The sequence below is a fragment of the Salvia miltiorrhiza genome, chromosome 2 (genome assembly GCF_028751815.1).
Source record: "Salvia miltiorrhiza cultivar Shanhuang (shh) chromosome 2, IMPLAD_Smil_shh, whole genome shotgun sequence".
NCBI lineage: Eukaryota > Viridiplantae > Streptophyta > Magnoliopsida > Lamiales > Lamiaceae > Salvia > Salvia miltiorrhiza.
Window position 1 is genome coordinate 21,121,488 of NC_080388.1, and position 25,047 is coordinate 21,146,534.

General features: G+C 37.9%; 1 long non-coding RNA gene across 1 annotated transcript; it reads right to left on the reverse strand.

Moving 5' to 3' along the window:
• Window positions 1-24,019: 24,019 nt before the first annotated feature.
• On the reverse strand, window positions 24,020-24,745 carry LOC131011545 (uncharacterized). The gene is made up of 3 exons (XR_009097008.1): window positions 24,669-24,745; window positions 24,465-24,562; window positions 24,020-24,141 (listed from the first exon to the last, which is right to left on the reverse strand). It is a non-coding gene; the product is annotated as an uncharacterized LOC131011545 (long non-coding RNA).
• Between the last annotated feature and the right edge of the window lie 302 nt (window positions 24,746-25,047).

Sequence of the window (25,047 nt, forward strand, 5' to 3'; positions counted from 1 at the left end):
TTCTGGTTCTGATTATACTGATGACGTTGCACTGGTGCGCCCATATTGTTCTGCTGTTGGGGCTGACCATCTTGCTTCCACCGAAAGTTGGGGTGACCTCTCCACCCCGGATTGTAAGTGTTTGCATAAGGATCATACTTCCGTGGATTCCCATCATGTCCTCCAATGGCATTGACATCAACAATATCTTCGCCAAAATTTGGACAATTTTCAGATTGATGTCCTGTGGCATCGCAAAGACCACACTGGCGAATCTTCTTCGGTATAGTCAAGCCCGACAGAAGTTCCTTGAGTTCGTTCATGCTCTTCTCCATCGTTTTCTCCAGTTTGGACATCTCCTCCTTCTCTTCAGCTCTCCTTGGTTTTTCCAGATTCCTTTCATGTCCTTCATCGCGTGATTCTTCTGCCATGGTGCCCAATAACTGGAAGACCTCTAATGGAGTTTTACTCATCAACGACCCATTGCAGGTTGCTAGGACCAAACTGCGATCGTTTTTTCGCATGCCTTTTACAAAACTCTCCACCTGATCTTTTGGAGAGATCTGGTGATGAGGACAATTGCTTAACATTCTCTTGAATCTCGTCCAGTATTCATAGAAGGATTCTAGCCCATCTTGTCTGATGCTGCGGATATCCCATCTCATCCGCTCCACTCGTGCTGCTGGGAAGAACTCTTCCAAGAAGGCCTGTTGCAGTTGTGCCCATGTAGTTACACTGCCTTCGGGCAGGTCATACAGCCATCTTCTTGCGTCGTCGACCAAGGTAAAAGGGAAGAGTATCAACTTGACATACTCTTGCTGCTCATCAGTTGATTGGTGCATGATTGTCATCTCGAAATCTTGGAGATGGGTATGAGGGTCATCTCCTGGGTATCCATTGAACTTCGGTAAGATCTGAAGCAATGAGGGCTTCATGTCATACCGACGAGGTGCGAACGGATTTGCGGGTAGGGTGATTCCGTTCGGCCTCAGGTTGAGGTTAGTTGGGTATGCCAACTGTCGGAGGGTCTACTCTGGTACGGCTTCTGCTTGTTCAGCCTCTGCCATAGCTTCGCGTCTCGCTATTCGTGCTCCTGCGCGCAGTCGTCTTTCTGTACGATCAATATCAGGATCAAACACCAATACTCTTACAGCTCTACGAGTTCCACGCATACACCAGTGGCGGAAAATAGAGTGAGGAGAGAACAAAATTGATGCGCGTAACTCCCCGGCAACGGCGCCAATTTTGACACACACCCGTCGTGCGGTGCGGACAAAATACCTGTGTATGCCCAGTACAGACAGTACACGCTCCTACTTCTCACAACAAGAACTTAGTCTTAGCGGTAAGCGTAGGGTCGAATCCCACAGGGAGTGAGGAACCACTTTGTTCTCCAACGACAAACTGAGGTGTCACAATTCTCAATTTGTATACTCTGCACAAGAAATAAACAAGATCAATAATAACAAAGGGGTGAGGTTATTCGGTTAGGTCATAACTGTTGTTAACATTAGTTTCGGTCATAGGCACACTGATGATCCGTCTATGATCCATACAAACCCAAGGCGTGGCCCAAAGACATTGGGGCGTTTCAAGGGGTTGTACTTCACATATAGGATGGTTGATCTCATTGTGGTCACTCGGTCCGAAGGTCACACAATCCCCGGTCACAAGGCAGTGCTTCACTTCTCCTTAGATGGTAGCCATACCCGTTATTCACCAAGTATGGCCCTCACCAACCTTCTCTCCCGGGGTCCCCAACTCAGCGCTTTGAGTGACACATGCCTCCTGGACACAACCATTTCCGGCTTTATCAGCCGACCAGTCATAGACATGCTACGGCGCCGAGATTGCTTTCCTCGTTTGATAACCATGGCTTTATGCCTCGTCACAGTTGATGGATAGTCTCTAGAGAAGCCCAAGACTGAGGAAGGACAGTGTATCCCATCAATCCTTTCCCCACCTTCCGGATCTACAACGCCTTTTGTTGACGCTGCTCAGCTACTCGGTCTTGGGCATACCGATTGTTGTACCTTGGTACACCCTGGCCTTTGCTTGACACGGACAGCGTTTTACCGAACGGAGATCACCCGTTAGGCCCCTACTGCCCATGGTTTCGAACAGATCCTTCCGGAACCACGAGATTCAACCGAAAGAACAAATACCTCACGAATGTTTACATGTTAACAACAATTACTTCCACCCCTAAAACCTCACCTAAAGAATTACTCACACATAACAGAATTCATAAATGTAAAATAGATTGAACACATGATAGAACGAAAAGAAATACTGGAATAGATAAATAATACCTAGGCTTCAATCCTTCGATCTTGTTCAAAAGCAAAAACACAACGGAATAGGGAAAAGTACTGAAATGTAAATTGTCTTGGATGCTACACACGGCGAACTAAAGTGATAACTAAAGTAAAAACAAGAGTTTCAAGTGCCAAGAGTCTGTGCACGCTGCACACCATTAGTCTTTTATACTACCGAATGGTTGAGGTCCAACCCTAGCTGCGCTAGCTCCAAATCTTCGCCGGGATCTTCTTTCCTTAATTAGCTCAATCTTTGATTGATCCGATTGAAGATGGCTTCCAGCTGCAAGCTCAGTCAACCGTTCCCATTCTTCCGATCCTTCCAGTTCCTTCTTTCATCTTCCACGTCCTTATTCGATATCTCCGAGATTGACTTTCCTTTTGTGGCTCTAGCTGTCTGCTTCATGTGGTAACGATCAGATGGATTGCTTTCTTCGGTGTGGTGCATACTAGGTAGGTTGCTCCAGGTTCCCATGCCCCAAGTTGAACTGGAGAGGTACTTGTTGGCCGAAGCTCCATGCTGGTAAACATGACTTAGCAATCTGGGCTCGGTAATGCCCATTCTGACTGCATTTCCTCCGTTTCCGCTCTACTGATCTCCCTTCCTCGACAACTTTATTTTTCCCCTGGACGGACCTGAACTGACACAAATAAAGAGAAAAATAGGGCCAAATGGCCCAAAAGTCGAAGACGCATCAGACGACGATCGTGTTGCTCATGTCTGCTGGGCGTCACAGTCACGCTAGTATCGTCATTTTGTTGCTTGGATCCGACTGCTTACTCAGTTTCGGCGAGTCCGTTTCACTCATATCCACCGTGAGGGAAACCGACTTGCTGATTTTATGGCGAGGAGAGGGCATCAGGTTCAGACGTTGGCTACTTTTAACTGTTCTTCTGCCCTGCGGCAGTTTCTTGCTCTGGTTAGGATGGATCAACTTGGATATCCTAATTTTAGATTTAGTTCTCATGTTGATAGCTAGTTTGCTTTGGTTTGTTTCGTTTTTTATTTCGTTTCTCTGGTCTTATGGCTGTACCCATTTTTGGGCTACGCTTTTGTATATTTTTGTTCGATCTGTTTTCTATTTCTCCTTGCTGCTTCTGCAGAGAGTTGTCACTTTTGGGCAACGTTTTGTATGAGACACTGGTTGATGATTTATATACCCCCTTAGGTGTTGTTGAAAAAAAAAAGTTTGACTCATTCATTTAGTTAATGAATTTCACCAAATGAGCTTAAATCGAGTTCCTATCGAATTGAGAAGTGATTGGTTTACGAGTAGTTTGGCTCATATATAAGTCTGCTAATAGTTTTTTTTAATGAATTATTGTTACTATTCGTATTCCAAAATACAATGCCTACCATTGAAAGGCTATGAATTCATATCAAAAATAAAAAAAGTTCCAATTTAACTAAGAAGGCCTAAGATTATTCGTATCCTATCCAATCCTCATATACTAAATTACTCGTAGGGTGCGTTCACTTTGATGGATGGGAAAATGAGAGATACCAAAAATTTATGCCTTTAAATGTCTCATTTCTTATCCCACATTTTACGTGAAAGTAAGGAAGAAAAAATGGTGGACTTCTCTTTTGTGTAAAATGTGGGATAAGAAAAGAGACATTTAAAGGCATAAATTTTTTTATCCCTCCCTTTAGAGGGATAAAAAGCAAACACACCCGTACAATATACCTTTTTATAGTTAGGATTAGTGAAATATATATGAGCTTGTTTGTTGATTATAATTTGAGACAAAAAAAAGTAGAGATGAGAATACAAAAGAAACAAAACAAATTGAACAATAATGGAATAAGCAAAATTTCTAAATAGAAGAAGTAGAATGGAAAAATCTTGTATCTGCAAAATGAGATACGTTTGAGTACTTGAAGTGTGATACCGATGTTATACAGAAAATACTTCCTCAAATGTAAATTGCAAAAGTGTGTGGATGTTATTTCTTTTTATTTATGTAAATTGCAGTGCATTTGAAAGTATCATTTGCATGCATGCCTTAAAAATTTTCCTTTTTGGGTTGTCCTATATATAATGGTCTGTTTCCTTTCTGAGCTATAATTATCATTTGATTAAAAATTTTAACTGATCCATCAAAACACTAAATTTTCACACTTCACATCCTATCCTCCCTCCACCATCCATAACCTCTGTCTCCACCAACCTCACCTCTCATCCACTATTTCTCGGCGATAGAGGGAGGCAAAGGCTGAAATCGCTGCTCCTCCAGCACCAACCTCGGCGCTCCTCCTCTATTTCTCGGCGATAGAGGACGGCAGAGGCCGGAATCACTGCTCCTCCACTACCAACCTCGGTGCTCCTCCACTGTGCTTCCCGAACTCGAAACAGCGGAACAACGGAGGGGTTGATTCGCAGGAGTGGGGTGCCACTGTCACCTCGTACACTTTCTTATTCTCTCCTCTATTGTTTCCCACCCATGGTAGGGTTCGCCTCCACCGCTCCATTTTCCTCCACTGTTTCCCAGCCCCAATTTCTTGCACAAAATTATTTGGTGTCTTTGGGAACAGTTCCTTTTAGGTTTCTTTGACGTTTTCTTTTATAAATTGGATTCAGTATTGACTAGTTTTTGTGGCTCTGTTATCTTTTCATTCTTTGGAGAGGCTTATCTTTTGTGGCTCTGTTGTCTTTTCATTCCTTGGAGATGATGAGAAATTAGGGAATTCGAGGGGGGGATGGGTTTGCTGGTGTTGGCAGTGGTGTTGCTAGATTTTTGCCGTAGTATTGAAGAAGAAAGTCGATCGGACGACTGGTGTTGCCGGATTTTTGCTGGATAAAGTAAGGGGGAAATGGTGGTGGGCCATCATCTTCATTTGATGTAGATTAGTTAACAATTAATTTTACTAATAACAGTGGCCCAACACTTTATCTCCTTAATTCAATACTTCTTAATCTCCGTGCCCAAAAGAAACGGATCATTATTTATGGGATGGAGAGAGTATTATTTATTTTTATACAAAATATCAATTAATTTTATAAAAAATACTGACAAAGTATTATTTGCATACATTAAAAGTATTATTTACTTTAATAAAAAGTACTCCCTCCGTCCCAATTCGATAGGCCACAAGGTTTGGACACAGATATTAAGAAATAAATATTTTATAATAAAATAGGAGAGAAGTAACTTTTGAGGATATATGTGCCCAAAAAGTATAAGAGAGAAATAAGGAAAATATAATTATGTATGAAGTACAATGACATTTGGTATTAATAATAAGTTATGTGTGAATATTTGCTATGTATTGTCTTTCCATTTTAGGAAGTGACCTATTGAATTGTGACGTCCGAATAAGGAAACATGACCTATTGAATTGGGACAAATGGAGTATTATTTATGAAATATTATTTATATTTAATAAAAGTGTAATTTGTTGTTAGTAAAAATATCATTAACGTTGGTAAAAAAAATTGGACAAAAATAAAATTTGGTAGAAAAAAAATTGGTTGATCAACGAATCTTGGCAAGGTTGACCAGTCCGCAGGGGCGGGCTAGGACAACACATACCCTGTGCAAATTCTTAAATTTGGGCCCTATCTATTCGTAATTGAAAAAAAATATATATTTATAAAAGTATTTAATTAGATAATACTACATCTTTTTGTGAAAAGTATTGATATATAATGCTAAGTTTGTAAAAGTATTGCTGCTCGGCAGGGCCGGCGCTGACATTCCGGGGGCCCTAGGCGAAAAGGAAAAAAGGGGCTCCTATAATATTAACTATAAAGTGCAATAAACTAGAAAACAATGATGAAATAATTACAAAAATAACTTAGATCTTCTAGCATTTTGAGAAGCTAAATCATCAAAATATCAAGATATCTCTAGTTTTATTATCATTATTATCCCAAGTTCTTGGATCAAATATATTCAAACCAACATCATCAATTTCTATATGCAATTTCCCATTCTCATTCTCAATCTCAATCTCATTCTCATTCCCATTATCATTATCATTCTCATCTACATCAATTTTTTCGTTGGAAGCATCATTTTCATTCTCAATAGTAGCATCAACCTCTTCATTTTCAATCACATCAACTTCTTTCACTGAAGAACTAGAACTAGGTATAAGAAACTTATGAATGGCTCCTTTCTGAGTTGTAATCACCTCATCAATTCGCTTTCTTTTATTTCTTTTTTGACTACCTAATGCATATTTTCTAGGCAACATAATAACCATAATAAATTTCAACCTCAATAAGACAATAACAATCAGCAATATCCACTATAACAAATAAATTCTAATCATAATTTCACAATCAAACACAAATCCACCAAAAATACCATAAACCTCAAAGCAATTGAATTTAAAATTGGAACAACACACCGGGCTATTTCTGCAGTAGAACCAGCGACGCAGCAGCAGGCCAGAGCACCGGTGTCCGGCGACCACTGGAGGCTGGAGCACAGGAACAGAACTCCCTTCCCCGCTTCCCGGCGCCGGCAGAACACAATAGATGTTCAGTACAGTTGAGTTGAGAGTGAGAGATGGAGGAGAGAGTTGAGAGATGGAAAGAGAGAGAGAGAGAGAGAGAGTCAGAGAGATTAGAGTTCTGAGAGAGAGAGCGTGAGAGAGGCAGAGAGCCGTTGTGAGAGTCTGAGAGAGAGACGAGATGTTCAATAATTTTTTTTAATTGTTGCTGCTGTTCGCTGTTGCCTTTAGAAAGTAGGAATATATATATATATATATATATATATATATATATATATAGGGGCGCGCTCCAGTGAGACCCCATATTTTTCGTGTAACATGAGTACAATGAATAAGACATATAATACTAATGAACAAAACGTATATCTAATGAACAAGATGTATATACTGATGAAAAATAAAATTTAAAAAATTCGTAATGAATAAGACATATTTACTGATGAACATGGCCGTTTATACTGATGAACAACGCAGTATATACTGATGAATAACAAAATTTAAAATATTTTGCTCCCTCCAGGATTCGAACCCTGCGAAAAAAATCACCCTCCAGATACAATATCAGCCATAAGATTGATAAAATAAACGCACCAGATCGTGCCCTAGATCTCACTAAAATTAGGGGGTCTCATTGGAGGGGCCCCCTATATATATATATATATATATATATAGGGGAGGGCTACAGTAAAAACACTTCTTAAAATATAAATATAAACGTTTTTTAATGTACGAATTTTATCCAACAGGGTTACGAATTCATCCAACATGGTTACGAATTGTGAAAAATAAATTTTTGCTACCTTTGGGATTCGAGCCTAGGGATTCGAGGCTAGGACCACGAATTCATCCAAAAGGGTTACAAATCAACCGTAGATCTTGATGATCTAAGGGCTGAAAATCATTTATATTTTATACACTTAAGAGTGTTTTTATTCTAGCACTCCCCTATATATATATATATATATATATATATATATATATATATATATGGGTTAAGGTACAGATACCCCCCTGAACATGACCCCCCCTAGAACGTATACCCCCCCATTCTCCAACTTGGTACAAATTGCCCCCCAAAATCGACGGAAAGTGTACAACTAACCCCACGGCACAAACGACCGTCAGACATCGTCCAGATTTTTTTTATTTAGTATTACATGCGGGGCCCCCAAGCAACGACTATCAACGGCTTTCAAATTACAAATTAGGGTTCAAAAACTAAGAACCCTCATTTACTATCTCATTTCAGATTCTTGGAGAGAAATTGAAGGAAATTTCTCGAATTAGCTTAGGGTTTAGCTTGGTTTATTGAAATCAAGCAAGTACACATGAGTGTTAACTCTGGATTCGGGTGTAGCTCGTCGCGAGCTCGACGACAGATGCGAACTGAGAATGGGAGTGATTACGTTTGTTGTCTTTGCCAATTTGAAGGCAAGCGACTTAAAGCTCCAAGAATGACATCGTGGACAGAGGACAACCCAGGGAGAAGGTTCTATGGGTGTATAAATTGGAAGGTATTTCACTAAATTTTGAACTTTGTATTGGCGGCACTATTTTTTAGATTTATGTACATTTTTTACCCCCTCGTAGACAAAGAACTGTGGTTTCTTCGATTGGTACGACGAGCCAATGTGCGAGAGGGCAAGAGATGTTATAAACATGTTGAAGAATGAAAATATGAAGCTCTTGAAGATCCATCAAAGTTCGACCCCATCCATGGACGTGAAAACTGAAATTGATGATCTTTGGAGTGTATTGGAAGTGTTGAAGGAAGAATGCAGAAGGGTTAGAAGGAAAAATACACTTGTGATTTTGATTTTGATTTTCTCTTGGTTGTTGCTAGTGTATGTAGTTGTAGCATGAAGAAAAAGCTTTTTGTGTTGCTCTTTTTTATGCTCATTGATGTTGGAACTATCCATGAAGCAATGAAGGAAATTAGCAACCTTCAAGTTCTTGTATCTGTGTTTGTTACAATGATTTGATGGAATGAATTTGCAAATTTTAGTGCTATCTCTATTTGTGCATAGTGGCAGAGCAGATCGGCAGTGCTGAGCTCTGCGAATGGGGGCAAAGCAGAGCTGGGCTGCCGATCACAACTTCACAAGTTCATACAAATTACAACTAAAATATAACTTCAAATGTAAAAGATAACTTAGAATGTAAATCACAACTGAAATTCATAACTGCCTTCAAGAGTTGAGATGTAAATTCATACAAATTCATAACTGAAGTTCATAACAATTGAGGCTCCCAAAAAACATCAGAAATTGTTTTCAAATTCACAAGTTTGTACCAACAGAAATCATAACACCTTGTTCAATCACAAAAACAAAAGAAGTATATCATGTCAACTCGTAGTGGTGGATCCAAGAGTTGAGATGACATTCTTCCCCCTAGGTGATCTCCTTAGTATTTGTGCTTGCTTATCATCTGCCTTCTTCCCTTTGGGTGGCTTGAATGGCTTGATTTTTTCCTTCTTCACTTGTGCTGGGCCAGGTTCTTCAGTGCATTGTCTCTGCCTCTTTTCTTTCCTTATCTCAGATTCATTTGGTATAGGGAATCTGGTCTGTGGATCAGTTCCTCTTGGGGTCCCTTCATCTATGATAATAGATGAGGATCTTCCACTCTGTGTTAAGATGCAATTGCTTTACAGTTAAGTCAATCGAACTATTATTTTTGATAGACAATAAATAGAGCTAACTTACCAATAGAACTTGTTTTCCAGTCTTCTCATTCACATACAAACCTACTGCTGAGTTTGACCTTTTTCTTCCACTCTTCTTTGTTGGCTTGGATGATGTTGAAGCTTGTGATTCATTGATCAGCTGCAAAAGAATCACAGAATGTTAGTTAATGCACAAATAAATAATGTTAAGCAGTTTAGATTGATACCTGTGAAGGCTTTTGAGGGCAGCTATCTTTCTTGTGTAGGTTACTCCTACAAAGACTGCAGTGCTGCACTTTACCCTTTCTTGAGAGCTTGTACTTCAGTTTAGGCTCATTTGTAGCTCTAACCCTATTTTTCTTGGGCCTTCCAACCTTCTTCTCCACAGGTCGAGGCTCAATTGCATCATCCTCATTCACATTCCAGAATTTAACTCCAGGTATAGGTTGTATGGTATGTTCATAACACTTCAAATAGGTGTCCCTACTATACCAGTGGCTCAGGACAGACAGTGGGTCCATGGAGCTTGAATAGAAGGCTGCAATTGCATGAGGGCATGGAATACCTGTTAATTCCCATGCCCTGCATGTACACATCCTCCTATCAACAAACAGAATGTGCTTGTCCTCTCCATCACTAACCTCATACCCACTGTCTCCATTCCAAAGCACATTGCATTCAATTGAAAGTTGTTTGTTTTCTTCATATTGCTTCATTGCATTTGGACACCAATTCTTTTTCCAACCATTAACAGCCGACCTTCTATCTCTAATCCTAGACATAACCATCACTCCAATATCTTCAAGCATAGAGATTATGGGTTTGTGCCTAGCTTCAGATATGCTTGCATTAAAGGATTCTGAAATATTGTTATCAACCATAAAAGTAGAGCACCTGGGGGATTGGAAGGCTCTGCACCAGTTATCAGCTGGATACTGCATGAGATCAGTTGCTGCTTTTTTGTTGATAGCACTGATTTTATCAAGGTTCAGTTTGAACTCTTCATGGTAAGAGCTCCACGCAGCTATCCAGAATCTCTTCTTGAGCTCTTCCCCCCTCCACTTGTTGCTCCAGTTTGCATTAATATGGCGAGCACACCATCGATGCTCTAGTTTACATAAATATGGCGAGCACACACTATATATATATATATATATATTTTATATGGTAAGGTATATAATACAAGTGGGCCTAAATTTTGGGGCCCCCGAAAATTGGGGGGCCCTAGGCCATTGCCCCACCAATTTAACATAAGGGCCGACCCTACTGCTCGGGTGGTTCAACACATTCAACACAAACAAACCCTGGGCCCTAAACTCAAATAAAAATCGCTTCCAACAAAAGAAAATTCGCATAATTTTTTGACCTCAGAGGATTTGATAAAAGTAATTGGTTAATGGAAACTAAAAAAGGGACCTTCACCACTACACTACTTTACCATGATTTAACAATTTTAAGGGTTTTAATTATTACTCCCTCCATTCCAGCCAAAATGATACATTTCTTTTCGGCACGGGATTTAAGGAGTTGTAGATTAGTGTTTTAAGTGTGTAGTATAAAAGTGATAAAGTAGAAGAAAGAAAGTAATAAAGTGATAAAGTAGGAGATAGAAGGTAATAAGAGAGTGATTAATTAATTGTAATTATGCAATTAAAATCCTTTATTTTTTTCTCATATCTAGAAATGTAGCATCTCCATTGAGACGGCCCAAAAAGGAATATGTAGCATTTTCGTTGGGACGGAGGGAGTATATACAAAATATATATGTATCTATATATATATATATATATCTTTGGGGTCCTCATTTTTTCGGGTCCCTATGCGGTCGATATCACCTCGGGCAGGGCCCAAAATCGCCTCTACCAGTCCGTATGTGCGCACGAATGTACGTAAAATCACCTCAAATCTTAATTATTGGTGGCTTTCAAGACAAAATTTAGATGAACTTATATAGGGATGGCAATGGATCCTGGACCCAGTCCAGATCCGCAGATCCATATCCTTTTTTTAGGATCTGGACCTTAGGAAAAATGGACCCAATGGATCTGGACCGGATCTAGGTTATTCCTATAATTTTCGGATCTGGATCTGGAGCAAAAAATCTGAGACCCAGATCCGGTCCAGATCTGGTCCATGGATCCATTTATATATATTAAAATATATATAATGTTATTTATTTTTATCTAACTCTAATCTAATATCTATGACTAATCTATATATCTCTTTTCATAAATAATATATAATGCAATTAAAGATAATATTTTACTTTTATTTTAATTTAAATTTTAGTTTTCATTATTATTATTATTATTATTATTATTATTATTATTATTATTATTATTATTATTATTATTATTATTATTATTATTATTATTAACATTAATTTTCTTTTTTCTATGTAAAATAGAGGACACATTGTTCCGCTGTTACTTGATTATCATATTTTTATTGTTAATAAACTTTGATAATATTTTTATAGAATATGGTTAATTCATTTATTTTGATTAATTGTTGAAAATCTAGACAATAATTATAATTTTATTTGGGATTAATTTAAGATTTATAAATTTATTTTAAAAGACAAAAAGTATGGATTCGGGTCTGGACCCGAGACCCTGTGGATCTTATGGATCTGGGCCTAAGTAAAAAAATCCGGATCTGGATCTGGACTAAGCAAGATCCGGTCCAGATCCGACCCATTGCCATCCCTAAACTTATAAAATTACTCTCTCAGTCCCATAAAAATATATTTTTTGCTATTTTGGAACGTCTCACAAGAGTGCACTTTTCTTTTCTGAATCCTTCTTTCACTAATAAAAGTGGGGCACTTCTTCCATTAATAACATGCACACTTAATTTAACATTTTCATGCCATTATACAGATTCTTATGAGACAGATGGAATATCGTGTACATGCGGGCACAAATTCATTAATAATGAATTGAGCTTTTATTTTCTGGAATTCCGTTTCCATGGTTGACTTGCTTACACACTATATTAGAGATGTCAATTTAATCCTAAACTGATCAGTTTGTACTAATAGTTATGATATGGATTGATCTGATCCAAGTATAGAATTTAAAGGATAAACATAAGCAAAAAGGAGAAACAATAATAATGTAGAAAGATCTGAATTAATCTCAGATGTGGAATAGGCAGCCGACCATAAAAGTAACATTCCTGTGACTATGTCACGTTTACTTCAATTCTCTCATTTTCCCATCAAACAGCCCAACATATGTATATGATGCCTTGTCACCCTTGTCTCCAAAATATCGCTTTCAAGTCAACAACTATTAGTTTCATACTCATCGCTACAAACAGCTTAATTCCTTACTGCTACATCTATCAGTTTGGTTTCTTATTATGCTCAAATTAATTTCTTTCTTCTTTTAAGGTTGAATGTTAGTGTAAAACCACTCAATCGCGTCCTTTTGCCTGAATCATTAGGACTTCTACTTTTATTCAAAGTAAGTGAAGAAATTGCGCAATATAAGGGTTATCATCACAAGTGATGAAGCAACCATGTTAATTGTTTTATCTTTTCACCACATTGTACAATTTAGGCTGCGTTTACTTTAATTGTAATTTTTTTTATTAAAAATTAATGAATAAAAAAAGATGAAAAAATATAATTTTTTTATTATATGTTTATTAGAAATGAAAATATGAGAAAATGTTAGAAAATATTTTCACACCACTACCTAAAGATAACATTATTCAACACTGAAAAGAAAATGAATGTAAATGAACTGTCCGAGAAAATATTTCATTCCATTCAAAAAAAATTCTATCATAATAAACATTTAAAAATAATAAAAAATAGTGAAATTATGACTTTTCTATCATTTTTCATCAAAACGCGCTATCCAATAAAAAAAATTGTTAATTAAATTGAAATGAGACGGCTACTCATAACAGATGGAATCTTTTGTGAATTGTGAGAAAGGACCGTTGCATTGCAAAGTCAATCTTGATTTCACGGTACCTCTTCTGAGAGGGATCACTATATCTTTTGAAGGGCAACAATTGTGGATTCCGCTAAAGTATGAAAGTCTGCCTATTTTTGCTACCGATGTGGATTGATGGGTCATCATACCAGAGCTTGTGACAAAGAATCAGACGAAGATGAAAATAGTAACCAGTTTGAGGATCTTCTCTATGGGCCAATCCTTAAGGCGTCTCCTCTTAAGAGACTTTGGCCAACTAGGCAGTCCGACTCTCCACCCCGTCTCTTTAAACCCCCGAATGTCCCTCCCCACCACCTTCTTCACTTCCAGCTGATAGCCAAGCCCTCATATTAACGCACAATAATGCTCGCAAACCTCGCCCACCCCCTGTCCTATAACCTAATCATCGAGCCCGACAATAAAAAATACCATTCTTTCTCCACTACCAGTCCTAATTCTGCTCCTTCTATCACTACTGAAAACCCCAAGATTATTCCCAATATTCCAAACTCAGGTCCCACACTTCTTGTCCACTCTCGTCCGTGCGTCACTTATAACCAAAAACCCAAGGAGCGCAGCACAGCACAGCAGCACAGCTGCGCAGCGTAGAACAGCAGCGCAACCAGAGCGCAGAGCTAGCCTTGCTAGAACTGGAGTTACCCGCTTCACCAACGAAGGACAACGTAGATGGGTCAAATCAAGACTAAGGTGTATTAAGGCATTAAAGGGCCTAAATCCAATTATTAGAGTTCATGGGCCTAAGGCCTTTAGGGCTCACTCTCACATCTATCAATAGAAGGTTAGCATTACCATTAGGCATGATAGTTTACTGGGGAGCAACACATTTGTAAAATGTAATCATCTCGAAATATAATGGAAGAACTCGAAGATCTCCCGTGAACGTAGGTCTTAACGACCGAACCACGTAAATCCTGTCTCGATTATTACTTTTTAGATTAGGCGTTGATTTCGTGCTTCACCAACTGGCGCCGTCTGTGAGAAATTAGGGCTACGTCGTGAGTTCCGACGAGCCTCTAAAAAAATGGGAAATCAAGGAAGGGTTACTGTTCATCGAGGAGGGGGTTACTGTTCATCGAAAAAATGGAGGGTTACTGTTCATAAGAGGTTCTTCCCCAATTGGGCATGGGTGACTACTGATAGCTGATTTGTGATTGAGGAAATGAATCATCCCCATTCACCGTTGAAGACAGATCTCACTCACCGAAAGAATGAAAAACAAGGAAATCGTTGGGTCAGTCCATTCTTCAAGAGGGGAAACCATCAAATTTCTCAAAAATCCACGATCGATACCCAACTTCGAAGGTTTATCGAAGCATTAAATCAGCTCCGATGTCGATCTACTAGCTCTTTCGACTGGAAGCCGGCCGCCTACCGCTGTTCCTCTATCACAGATCTAAATCAAATTTCCAGATTTGTCCAGGGGCAACGCGTTCGCTGCTCCAATTACAGCAAAGGGGAAAACCCCCAAATTTTATACTCACACGTTGTAACACCCCGTACTTTTCCTTATGTTGTGAGATAGTGTCTTAACACTATTGAGAGTACTGAGATATCGGGATGCGAGACTACTTTTTATTTTTATGACCAGATAAGACAGATTGTCTTTTAAATAGAGATACGAGTGAATAAACCGATGATGGAATTAGAGTGATGAGATTTGAGAAATGAGTTGAGATAGAGATGCTGATTGAATTGAGTTGAGATTTTATTTTATTTCCGACTACCGGGAATAGAGTTACCAGATACCGAGTTATCAGAGTTTGACTGTCCTATTAAGAAAATAGGAATAATGAGTTGGAAATAGAGTCGAGGAAGAAAGAGTGAGAAACCTTGATAAATAGAGTCGGTCTGAGAGACGTCTAGCTTATTTGTGTCTGCCGACTGCTTTGACGTGATGTTATGCGAATTTACGTGACTGATTGATTATGTGATTTTGTTACGTGTGTCTTTATGACCAAATTATTATGATTTTTATTTGAGACCTTAGCACTTGGAATTTTGATTAAGTTTCCGAAGCAAGTGCAGTTTATTTTTACCGAGAAATCGAATGATGACGGTTTATGGAAATTTTTTCCAAGCATAATATTTTTCAAATTATTTTTCCTACGAAGAGGAATATTATAATTGAGTGAGTGCACTAATATTAGTGCTATAATTATTTTATTTGATCACATGAACAATTATGCTATGGTATTTTATTAATGTGTAATATTTCCATAATTATTGTGGTTATTATTTAGTCACCCTTCTCACACTATAATTTTTAATTTCCCATGCATGTGACTAAATACCACAATTTACCAAATGGATTGATTGAGAGAGTAGAGATTGAGAGTGTAGAGATTAGAGAGAGAGAGAGATTAGGCATTTATTGCCATATATTCTTTAAGATCACAAATCTTTCCTAAGATTTCCAAGATCAATTCATATCTTGCTAAAGAATTTCTCTCTCTCCTTCACCCCAAATTTTTGATCATCTCTCTCCCCTTCATCTCTCATCTTCCTCCATTAACATCCATGGTAGAAACCTCCGAAGCTTCCAAAAATTATACCAAACACCTCAATCCACTCTTAAATCATGCATAAACACATCCTAGCTACTTGAAATCAAGAGGATCATTGAAGAAAGGCTTCCAAGCTAGAGTGAGAAAGTGTGATTGTTGGTGTAAAGTTTGGGTAAGTGATGTATAAATTCATAGATATGACTTGTATGAGGTTGTATGTGAGTATTCTTGAAAGATTGAAGCAAGAAAATCACCCTTTTCCTTTCTCCAAAATTTTCGATCAAATGGGTCTTCAACCCTTCAAAAATTTTTCTTCTTCTTTCCTTGATTTGGGGTGAGAAAAGTGATCTATGTGATGTTTGGTGATGATTGATGTGTGTTTTGAAAAGCTATGCTTTGAGATATAAAAATCGGATGAGTTTAGTTTACCCCAATTTGGGAATTTTTGAGTTGATGATTAAAATGATGAATTGATGATGAAGATGAGTCCATGAGATGTCCATGATGATGATTGATGGAGTAATTTGAGTATATGATGTCAATTGATGATTTTGTTATGAGTTAGTTTAATAAAATTAGGGATATGTGTATCTATGCTCTAATTTGTAAATTGATGGATTATATGTGAGATAAATGGGTTAAGATTGAAAGATTTATGATTAGATTAATGATCCATGTGTGTTTATAAAATTTCAAAGAATTTAGTTTAATAAAAATTAGGACTTTCATGTCTATGTGTCGATTAAGTGATTTAGCTTAAGATATATGTTTCTGAGCATGATAGTAGTGTTTTAATATGTTTGATTAAGTCTATTGTAAGCTAAGTAAAATTTGGACTTAGTTTAGTTTGAATGAGTTTTTGAGTTTTCATATTTTGAGAAGTCAATGAATGATAAAATGAGGTCTAATTGATTTATGATCATTATGTGAACGTTTGTCATGCTTTTGTTAAGAGTTTGCGTTGATACCTGAGTTATCATTAGAGTTTAGTTTACATGATAAAAAGGGGATTTATATGTGTAAAATGAGTTATATGAGGTATGAGGTCATTAATGAAGGATGGAGTGATTTTGAGCATGAGAATGAAAAGAGAATTAAATTGATGCGTTCGTTGAGACGTTTTCTTTGAGATTTGAGTTAAGATGTAAAAGAGGAGAGTTAATTTGAGTATGATGAGTATTATAATGTGTTTGAATGTTTGTGAGTGTAATATGTGTTTAAAATGAGCTTTGATTGGTTTTCTTTGAAGGGATGTTGAGTTGAGCATTTAAAGAGTTTGAGATGAGATTTTGGTGATTTTCGTAGGCCACAGACCTACTGTGATCGACGCTTTGTCGATGTCAAAAAGCTTTGAAAATTTTATATCAAGTCCCTACATGAGTCTTGAGCACCCCTGTAAATTTTCAAGTTATTTGTACTTTTTTTACTATTTTTATAAAATACAAAACCTAAACTGCACATTTCTACCGACAATTTCAGAGAACAGGGGAAAGAGTCATTCTTTTCAGTAGTTTCCTGTGTGATCTAGCTTTCCAAATTTTTATGGTATTAACCTTATTGTGTTAGCTAGATATCCACCAAATTTTAGCCCAGTTTGACAACATTTACCATTTTTCAAAAATCAAAGTTTTCGATTGCTCAAAACTGCCGAATATGGTAGACTATAGTAAAATAGTCATATCTCCTGCAATACTTGGTGTTTTTTTACTCTACTTTTTTTAATATGAAACTAGACTGGAAGACCTTTCTTTTGGTATGAGTCTCGAGTCCAGGAGATGTCGGAGTCAGAACAGGTTAAAGTTTGAAGTTGAGTCTGTGTAAAAACAGAGTATGTTTTGATAATGTTTGATTGTATTTTCTTATGTGCCTTATGTGATTGTGTTGTCTATGTGTTGAATGAGATTAGACGAGCCTTAGATGAGAGATAAATTGAGATTTAGAACCATGATTTTCTTGAAACCTATCCTTGAGTTTAAGGATTTGAGATGAGTGGAGAGTCTATATAGAGTTGAATAAGGAGATAGAATATGAGATAGAGCAAGAGTTAAGGCATGAGATTTGTTAATGAGTTTCTAATCGGGATTCATTTTATGACATGAACCTTCGATGATGATGATGATCCCTGAAGACACGAGCAGAGCAAGGAAGTAAGTAACTCCGCTTTGACGGGAGATTTTGAGTAAGGTCTTCAGGTGGGCAATATTTTGAGTATATGTTTATCATATGAGCTTTCTAAAATGATTTGATGATGTTATGAGATTAACAAATGTTTTGAGATAAATGATATTTGAGAACTGTTTGACTTGCCAATTTTTGATGTTGAGCTTGTGTGTTACCCTCTACTGATGAGACGAATTCGGTCCTGCCACAAGCGGGATTTTGTGCACAGAGGTGACTGTGAGCCGTCTTCGGGTCGGCCGGTCACGGTACTTGAGAGGGAGGCCTACTTCTCAGTACCTTATTTATGATGATGAGTTGTAGATGCGGTACATACATGTCGATTACTTTGTCTGCAGACACTTATTTATGATGTTGATTATGAAAACTGCATGCACAGATTCAATTATGCTAACTTATTTCTGTATATTGCTGAGATGTGGCAAGCTTCAAACTTATAGCTCTAAGAGCACCTTTCTTGTTTTTCGGCGTTTGCCCACCGAGTATTATGTACTCACGCCCTGCATGTATTTCTAAATGTGCAGGCTAAGCGAGGAGTGAGATTGGTCTGGTGCTGGTGGGGGATCGTTAGATGACGTAGTTACTTTATCGTATTTCCTTTCTATCGATAAAGTCTTGATGTGAAGTTACGTTGAATATGAATTAAGTAATATACTCACGGTTATGTGTCTTCATACATATAATCGGTTCGCCTTTTGCTGCGATACTCTGCATATTATGTTTCCTTATGAAAAATAAGCTATACCTGTTTTATTTTTGTTCGTGAAATTCCTGATAATTAAAAAGTTATAACGACGTTGACGATTTTACCCTTGGGTTCATTTATGATGATTTTCCTTAGCATGCTTTAATGCGAGCTTCCGCTTGATGTTCGACCTATTCTTCTTATCTTTTATTCTTTTAAAAATAGTCGTATCGATACTCGTACCCCACTACCACTAGTGTCGGGAATCGGGCTGCGACACACGTATTCCTCAACAATTTCATACAAATCTTGATAAAGCCTGATATTTCTTTGTATTTCAAATCAGATCTCCGGTAATTTTTTGCAATCGAAGTCCGGCGAGCATCGCTGCCGCTCTTGAGTTTCCATCGCAAGAAATTTCAAATTCCTCCTATCGGAATCCCGCATAGAAGCTCGGCAGCGCAGCCAGCGCCGCCTCTCTCCCTTGTCGCTGCTCGGCAGCGCAGCCCTTGCAGCCTCTCGCCATTGTCGCTGCTCGGCAGCGCAGCCAGCGCCGCCTCTCGCCCTTGTCGCTGCTCGGCAGCGCAGCCCGCGCCGCCTCTCACCCTTGTCGTTGCTCGGCAGCGCAGCCCGCGCAGCCTGTCGCCCTTGTCGCTGCTCGGCAGCGCAGCCAGCGCCGCCTCTCGCCCTTGTCGCTGCTCGGCGGCGTGGCCAGCGCCGCCTCTCTCCCTTGTTGCCGCTCGGCAGCGCAGCCAGCTCTGGCCGTCTCTCGCCTCTATTGTTACTCAGCCGCGCAGCCAACTCTGGCTCATCCTTATCTTCGTCTACTTGCTTTGGTTATAATTTTTGGGTTCGAATCTGTTTTTGAACTAATTTTGCTCTATTTTTACTTTATGCTTTACGAGGGTTATCAAGATGGGTATTTCCACACTTATATTTATTCACGAGAACTCTCGAATTAGTGGGCGGTACGCGACAGCGCTGACCGGAATTTCTGGGGATTGCCAACTCTGCATTTATCCATAAGATGGGAGGGGACGTTGAGCAGCCCCGAAGTCAAGTTAATGGCAGCCTAGCATATCGCTCCTGCAGGTACACTGCAAGATAACTCTATACTCTGGGAATCTCGCTTCGCACTCACGCATTAACTGTTGACGGCGATGCTTCGACATGGGCATTGAGGGGATTTATTATGTTTAAATCTGAACACACATATATATATATATATATATATATATATATATATATATATATATATTCTTCCAGACCTTAGAATTTCAAGATTTTTTGACTATCAGAATAGTGTTGATTTGTTCATTGGGTTCTCTGATTTGCTTGTCGGGTTTCATTTTTATATGATTTATCGATCAAGTCTTCCATCATATATCTTCTATAATAATGAGTTCACAGCCCTATCTTAAGGGGCACTCGTATTTTGCTAACGTCTGTGCCTAAGAATCTTTACAGCACAGGACAAACATATTTGGAGGAAAACACTTGAACAAGTATGGTAATCACCATACACATGGATAGGTCACCTACTAACAAGTGGTGACTCAGGTACTTCGCAGAACTATAGTCCCTTACTACATGATCTTAGATATTTCATCGAAGCATATGTGCCTAGGGCTAGAATATGAATTGACTAAGTACACGAAGCTGCACACCTTCTGCATATGTGCTAGGACATGGAACATAATTTGAATAACATACTTTGGGACCATAGTCCTAACAGCGCTGCCACTAGCACCACAAGTAAGGACACCAAGCACAAGTATACACATAACATGTTTAGTTGAATCATGCACATGTTACTAAGGGGGGGGGGAGTGGAATATATGCCACCATGTGCATTTTCTCGAAAAACTTAGCAGGATATTTGAGCCTTAACGGCAACTCAGCCGCGTAGCGGATATTAAAACCTTAAATGGTAACTTAGCTACGATCCAGAACTGTAAGCTTCAGAATATATCTGAGCTTTCTCAGCGCGGTTAGGACGGGCTATCTCAGCCTGCGTAGCTATCAGCTTCAGAATGTATCTGAGCTTTCTCAGCGCGGTCAGGACGGGCTATCTTAGCCTGCGTAGCTATCAGCCTCAGAATGTATCTGAGCTTTCTCAGCGCGGTCAGGACGGGCTATGTAACACCCCGTATTTTGAGAAGCTATTTGTGCCCTAGCTCGTATTTAAATTGAGTTTTAAATAGTAGCTAGAGGAATTATGCACGTGGGCGAATAAATGAGATAAGAATTATTTTTGAGAATTATAGAAGGCGATATTATTTTTCTTGGGTCATATAAATTCTCTTATAGAGAAACCTATCTTCGCCCTATATTTTATTGAAATGTCTATGTGATTTAAATATTTTACTTGGTAGAATATTCACATATGATTTATTTGAAGCATTGTAATTATGATATTAGTTATATCATAATTGAGGTATATTTTTCATGAGATATATTTTCCCACACACTAAATAAGAGTTATAATTATTCAAAGTATATATACATCTCTCGATCTCTCTCACTCTCTCTCACTCTCTCTATCTCTCGATCTCTCTCACTCTCTCTCACTCTCTCTATCTCTCGATCTCTCTCACTCTCTCTCACTCTCTCTATCTCTCGATCTCTCTCACTCTCTCTCACTCTCTCTATCTCTCGACCTCTCTCACTCTCTCTCACTCTCTCTATCTCTCGACCTCTCTCAATCTCTCTCACTCTTTCTCTCGGTCTTACTCTCTCCCTCACGCACTCCCTCCCCTCTCCCTCATTACTCCTGTCTTCACCATCAATGAAGCACACATGCAAGCATTAACAACTCCCCTTAGTAGCCAACCTAGTTTAGCCAACACAATCCCTTATTTTGAGGTCACACATGCACATGCACAATCTTTCTCCCCTCCCTCATGCTCGGCTCTCTCTCTTCTCTCTTCTCTCCTTCTCTCTTCTCATTCTCCTGCACCATTAAGAGGGTGACATACTCACCATTTATCATCCCATTTAATTGCAAGATACACATTGAATGAAGCAATCACTCCATCACATCATCTCATCAAAGCTCATCAAAGCAAGCTTCCCTCTCTCCTTTTTTTTACTCCCTTCGGCAGCCCCCTCCCCTCCTCACTCCACCACACTTCTCTCCTTGTTTCACCATTTTTGAAAAGGATTAAGGAAGCCAAAAGTGCTACCCTCACACCAAACTATCAAGTGTACTTCAATCTTCAAGATCAAGCTCAAAGCATACTACGCATCATCTTCTACTCCACCTCCATTGATCTTGTTGGTAGCAACCTCAATCTCCTCTTATGTTATATATATATTTTCCTTGATGTATAAGCATGTATATTGAAGTATATTGAAGCATGATAGTCCCCTCTCTACTCTTGTAATCCTCGAAAATTTTGATAAAAGAAAGCATGATGAATTCTTTCAACTTTCCACTACCACTACTAGAAAAACGCTCATAGATAACGGATTTTATCCGTTATCTATGAGCAAAAAAACCGTTGTGTATAGTGGTGTTATCTATTCTATACGTCATACACAACGGTTTCAAAACCGTTATGTATAGTAGCATAGATAACGGTACGATGCGTCATACATAACAGTACGCATCCGTTATCTATAAAGGTTATACATAACGGTTTTTCACCGTTATGTATTAAGATTTTTCCGTTATGTATTAATTTTTTTTTTATCATAGTTAACAGTTTTTTACACTTTTTATAACGGTTTTAACCGTTATCTTTGATAGAATACATAACGGTTTTTCACCGTTATGTATTATTATTATTATTTTTTTTTATCATAGTTAACAGTTTTTTACACTTTTTATAACGGTTTTAACCGTTATCTTTGATAGAATACATAACAGTTTTTTGCACTTTTTATAACGTTTTTTTGCACTTTTTATAACGATTTTTGCAGTTTTTATAACGATTTTAACCGTTATCTTTGATTAGAATATATAACGATTTTTTGCACCTTTTATAACAGTTTTTTTGCACTTTTTATAATTGTAGTATATTTTTAAATTTTGCAATTTTTATAAAACGACAAAATGATAAAATCAACAATAACAATTTTATATGTCATCCAAAATATTCATACATTACCATCCAAATGAACCAAGTATCAAGTATACATCATCATTGCATATTCGATTCAAAATTGAAAGTACCAACTATCTTATAGCTAAAACAAAAATCTATCATACTATGTATTCTAGCACTAAGTCCTCAAGAACTAGTTGCTCTTTCCTGAAATCCTTCTTCCTCATGAAAGTAATCTGCAATAGAGATTTAGTGAAAAATGAAGAATGACCGCTACCTTCAGAATTATTAAAGTGACAAACAAAAGAGGTGGAAATAATCCAAAAGGAAAAAAAATGGGCATACAAGTAAAGACAGCAACGAACCTTCAGAGCATATACTGAAATGAAAAAGGACAAAGTAATCAGCTTTTTCAAGAACCAGTTCAGGTCAAGGTCAGTCAATGATAAATGTCTTCATCGACCAGATGAAAGATACAGGCTAGTGAGAATTTCAAAGTTATCACTTAAGACATAAAACAAAGTGTTGATCTAAAAACCATTCCCAGATTTTCTAGCTAACACAATAAGTTAATATGAAGTTCAAGCACATTTATTTAGTATATATTGAAATATGATTTTTATTTCAGATAGTTTGGGTATCACCTAATAGGCAAGAAACGAACTAGCAACTTATTAGATCACCAATTAGAATGACATACCTGAATAACACACAGAATATCAGGAAGATGATTTTTGGACTCATCAACTGGACCTGTGGGATGAAGAGTAAATATACCGATAGTAGTAACAATGGTAAACAAATGAATTGATACAATCATTTATACCAAGTAGCACAAATAAGTGGTGGCCTGGGGCATCAGCTATCAATTGCAAGTCATCTGGCGAATTCTTGTAGTGAGAAGCAACATAGAGAGCCATCATCCTCTGAACAGAACATCAACCACATTAATTAGAAGACAGGTGCAGCACGTACGACAGGAAAAATATATATATATAAATACACACACATATGAATGCTTATGTTTGTATGCTTACCTGCATAAATAATTCAATGTCCCTATGATAGGAGAACAGGGTGTCTCGATTCACATAATACAGATCACATTCACTGGGTGGAGGTAGCCTGATATACAAAGAATTTCAATTAGATCAACAGAAACAGGATGCTTTTCCACCTTCACGCAACTGACAACTTATAAAACAGAACCTACTTATACTAGGAATGGAATTTGTTGCATCCAAACACAGCAATGAATGAAGCCAGGATTCAATTGGATCGCCAGAGGCATATCTGATTGCTTCACTTAATTCAATCTTTTTCAATCGGCCTACAGATGAAGTTTATAGACATTAGGTCATTTATTTGCATGAAAACCATATTGAGCAATTACTTTCCACCATTTCCGTAGTTTGAAAGGAACCGAATAACACATTGTCAAAAAAATCCAATAATGATGTAAAGAAATAGAGGTTGCAATTCATTTTAACTATAAACGGAAAACTCAACGGATAACTAAAGCGAAGGAACAAAGCAGACTTTCACCCAGTCATCAAGTAAAAAGTACAAAGAAACAGCCATCAATAATAGGAAATTTAAATACGAGATTAATTAGGATGCCATGACTGGAAAGAACAAAAAATGTTAAAGGACCTGAAACACCAGTATCCACACTTTGGCTTGAAATCCGATCTTGTTGCTCAAGTTGCTGCAACAGTTTTAAAGATAATGACCTTCCTGTACCTTCATACCTTTAGAAAAAGAGAGAAGATGAAATAAGTAATTGATTTAACACCATTAGATCTCAAAATTAAAAACTAAGAAAGTAGAGAAGAATACAAACTAAATGTATCGTACCCATTCACTGTTGAAGAGAGGAATACAAGATAAGGACCAAGCAAGGACTTCACAACTGGCAAAGGTATAGCTGCCGCTTTATCAATAACCAGCAATTCTACTTGTGAAACATTTTAGCTTAAACATCAATGGATAATTGAACCACAATATACCTTCTTCTTTCTGGATAAAATTCCAAAGCAGCAAATTCACAAATACAGCTTGAAATAAAGGCTAGACAGCATACAAAGTCCTCTCATCACTATTCAGTCGCATCACAAGCTTGGATTTCACACATATAGATCTTCAAAAAACCCAAATAAGAACACACTGCAACTACAATTTCATGATTGTTTCTGACTAATTACTAACACTAAATTGAACTAATTCCTACAGAAAC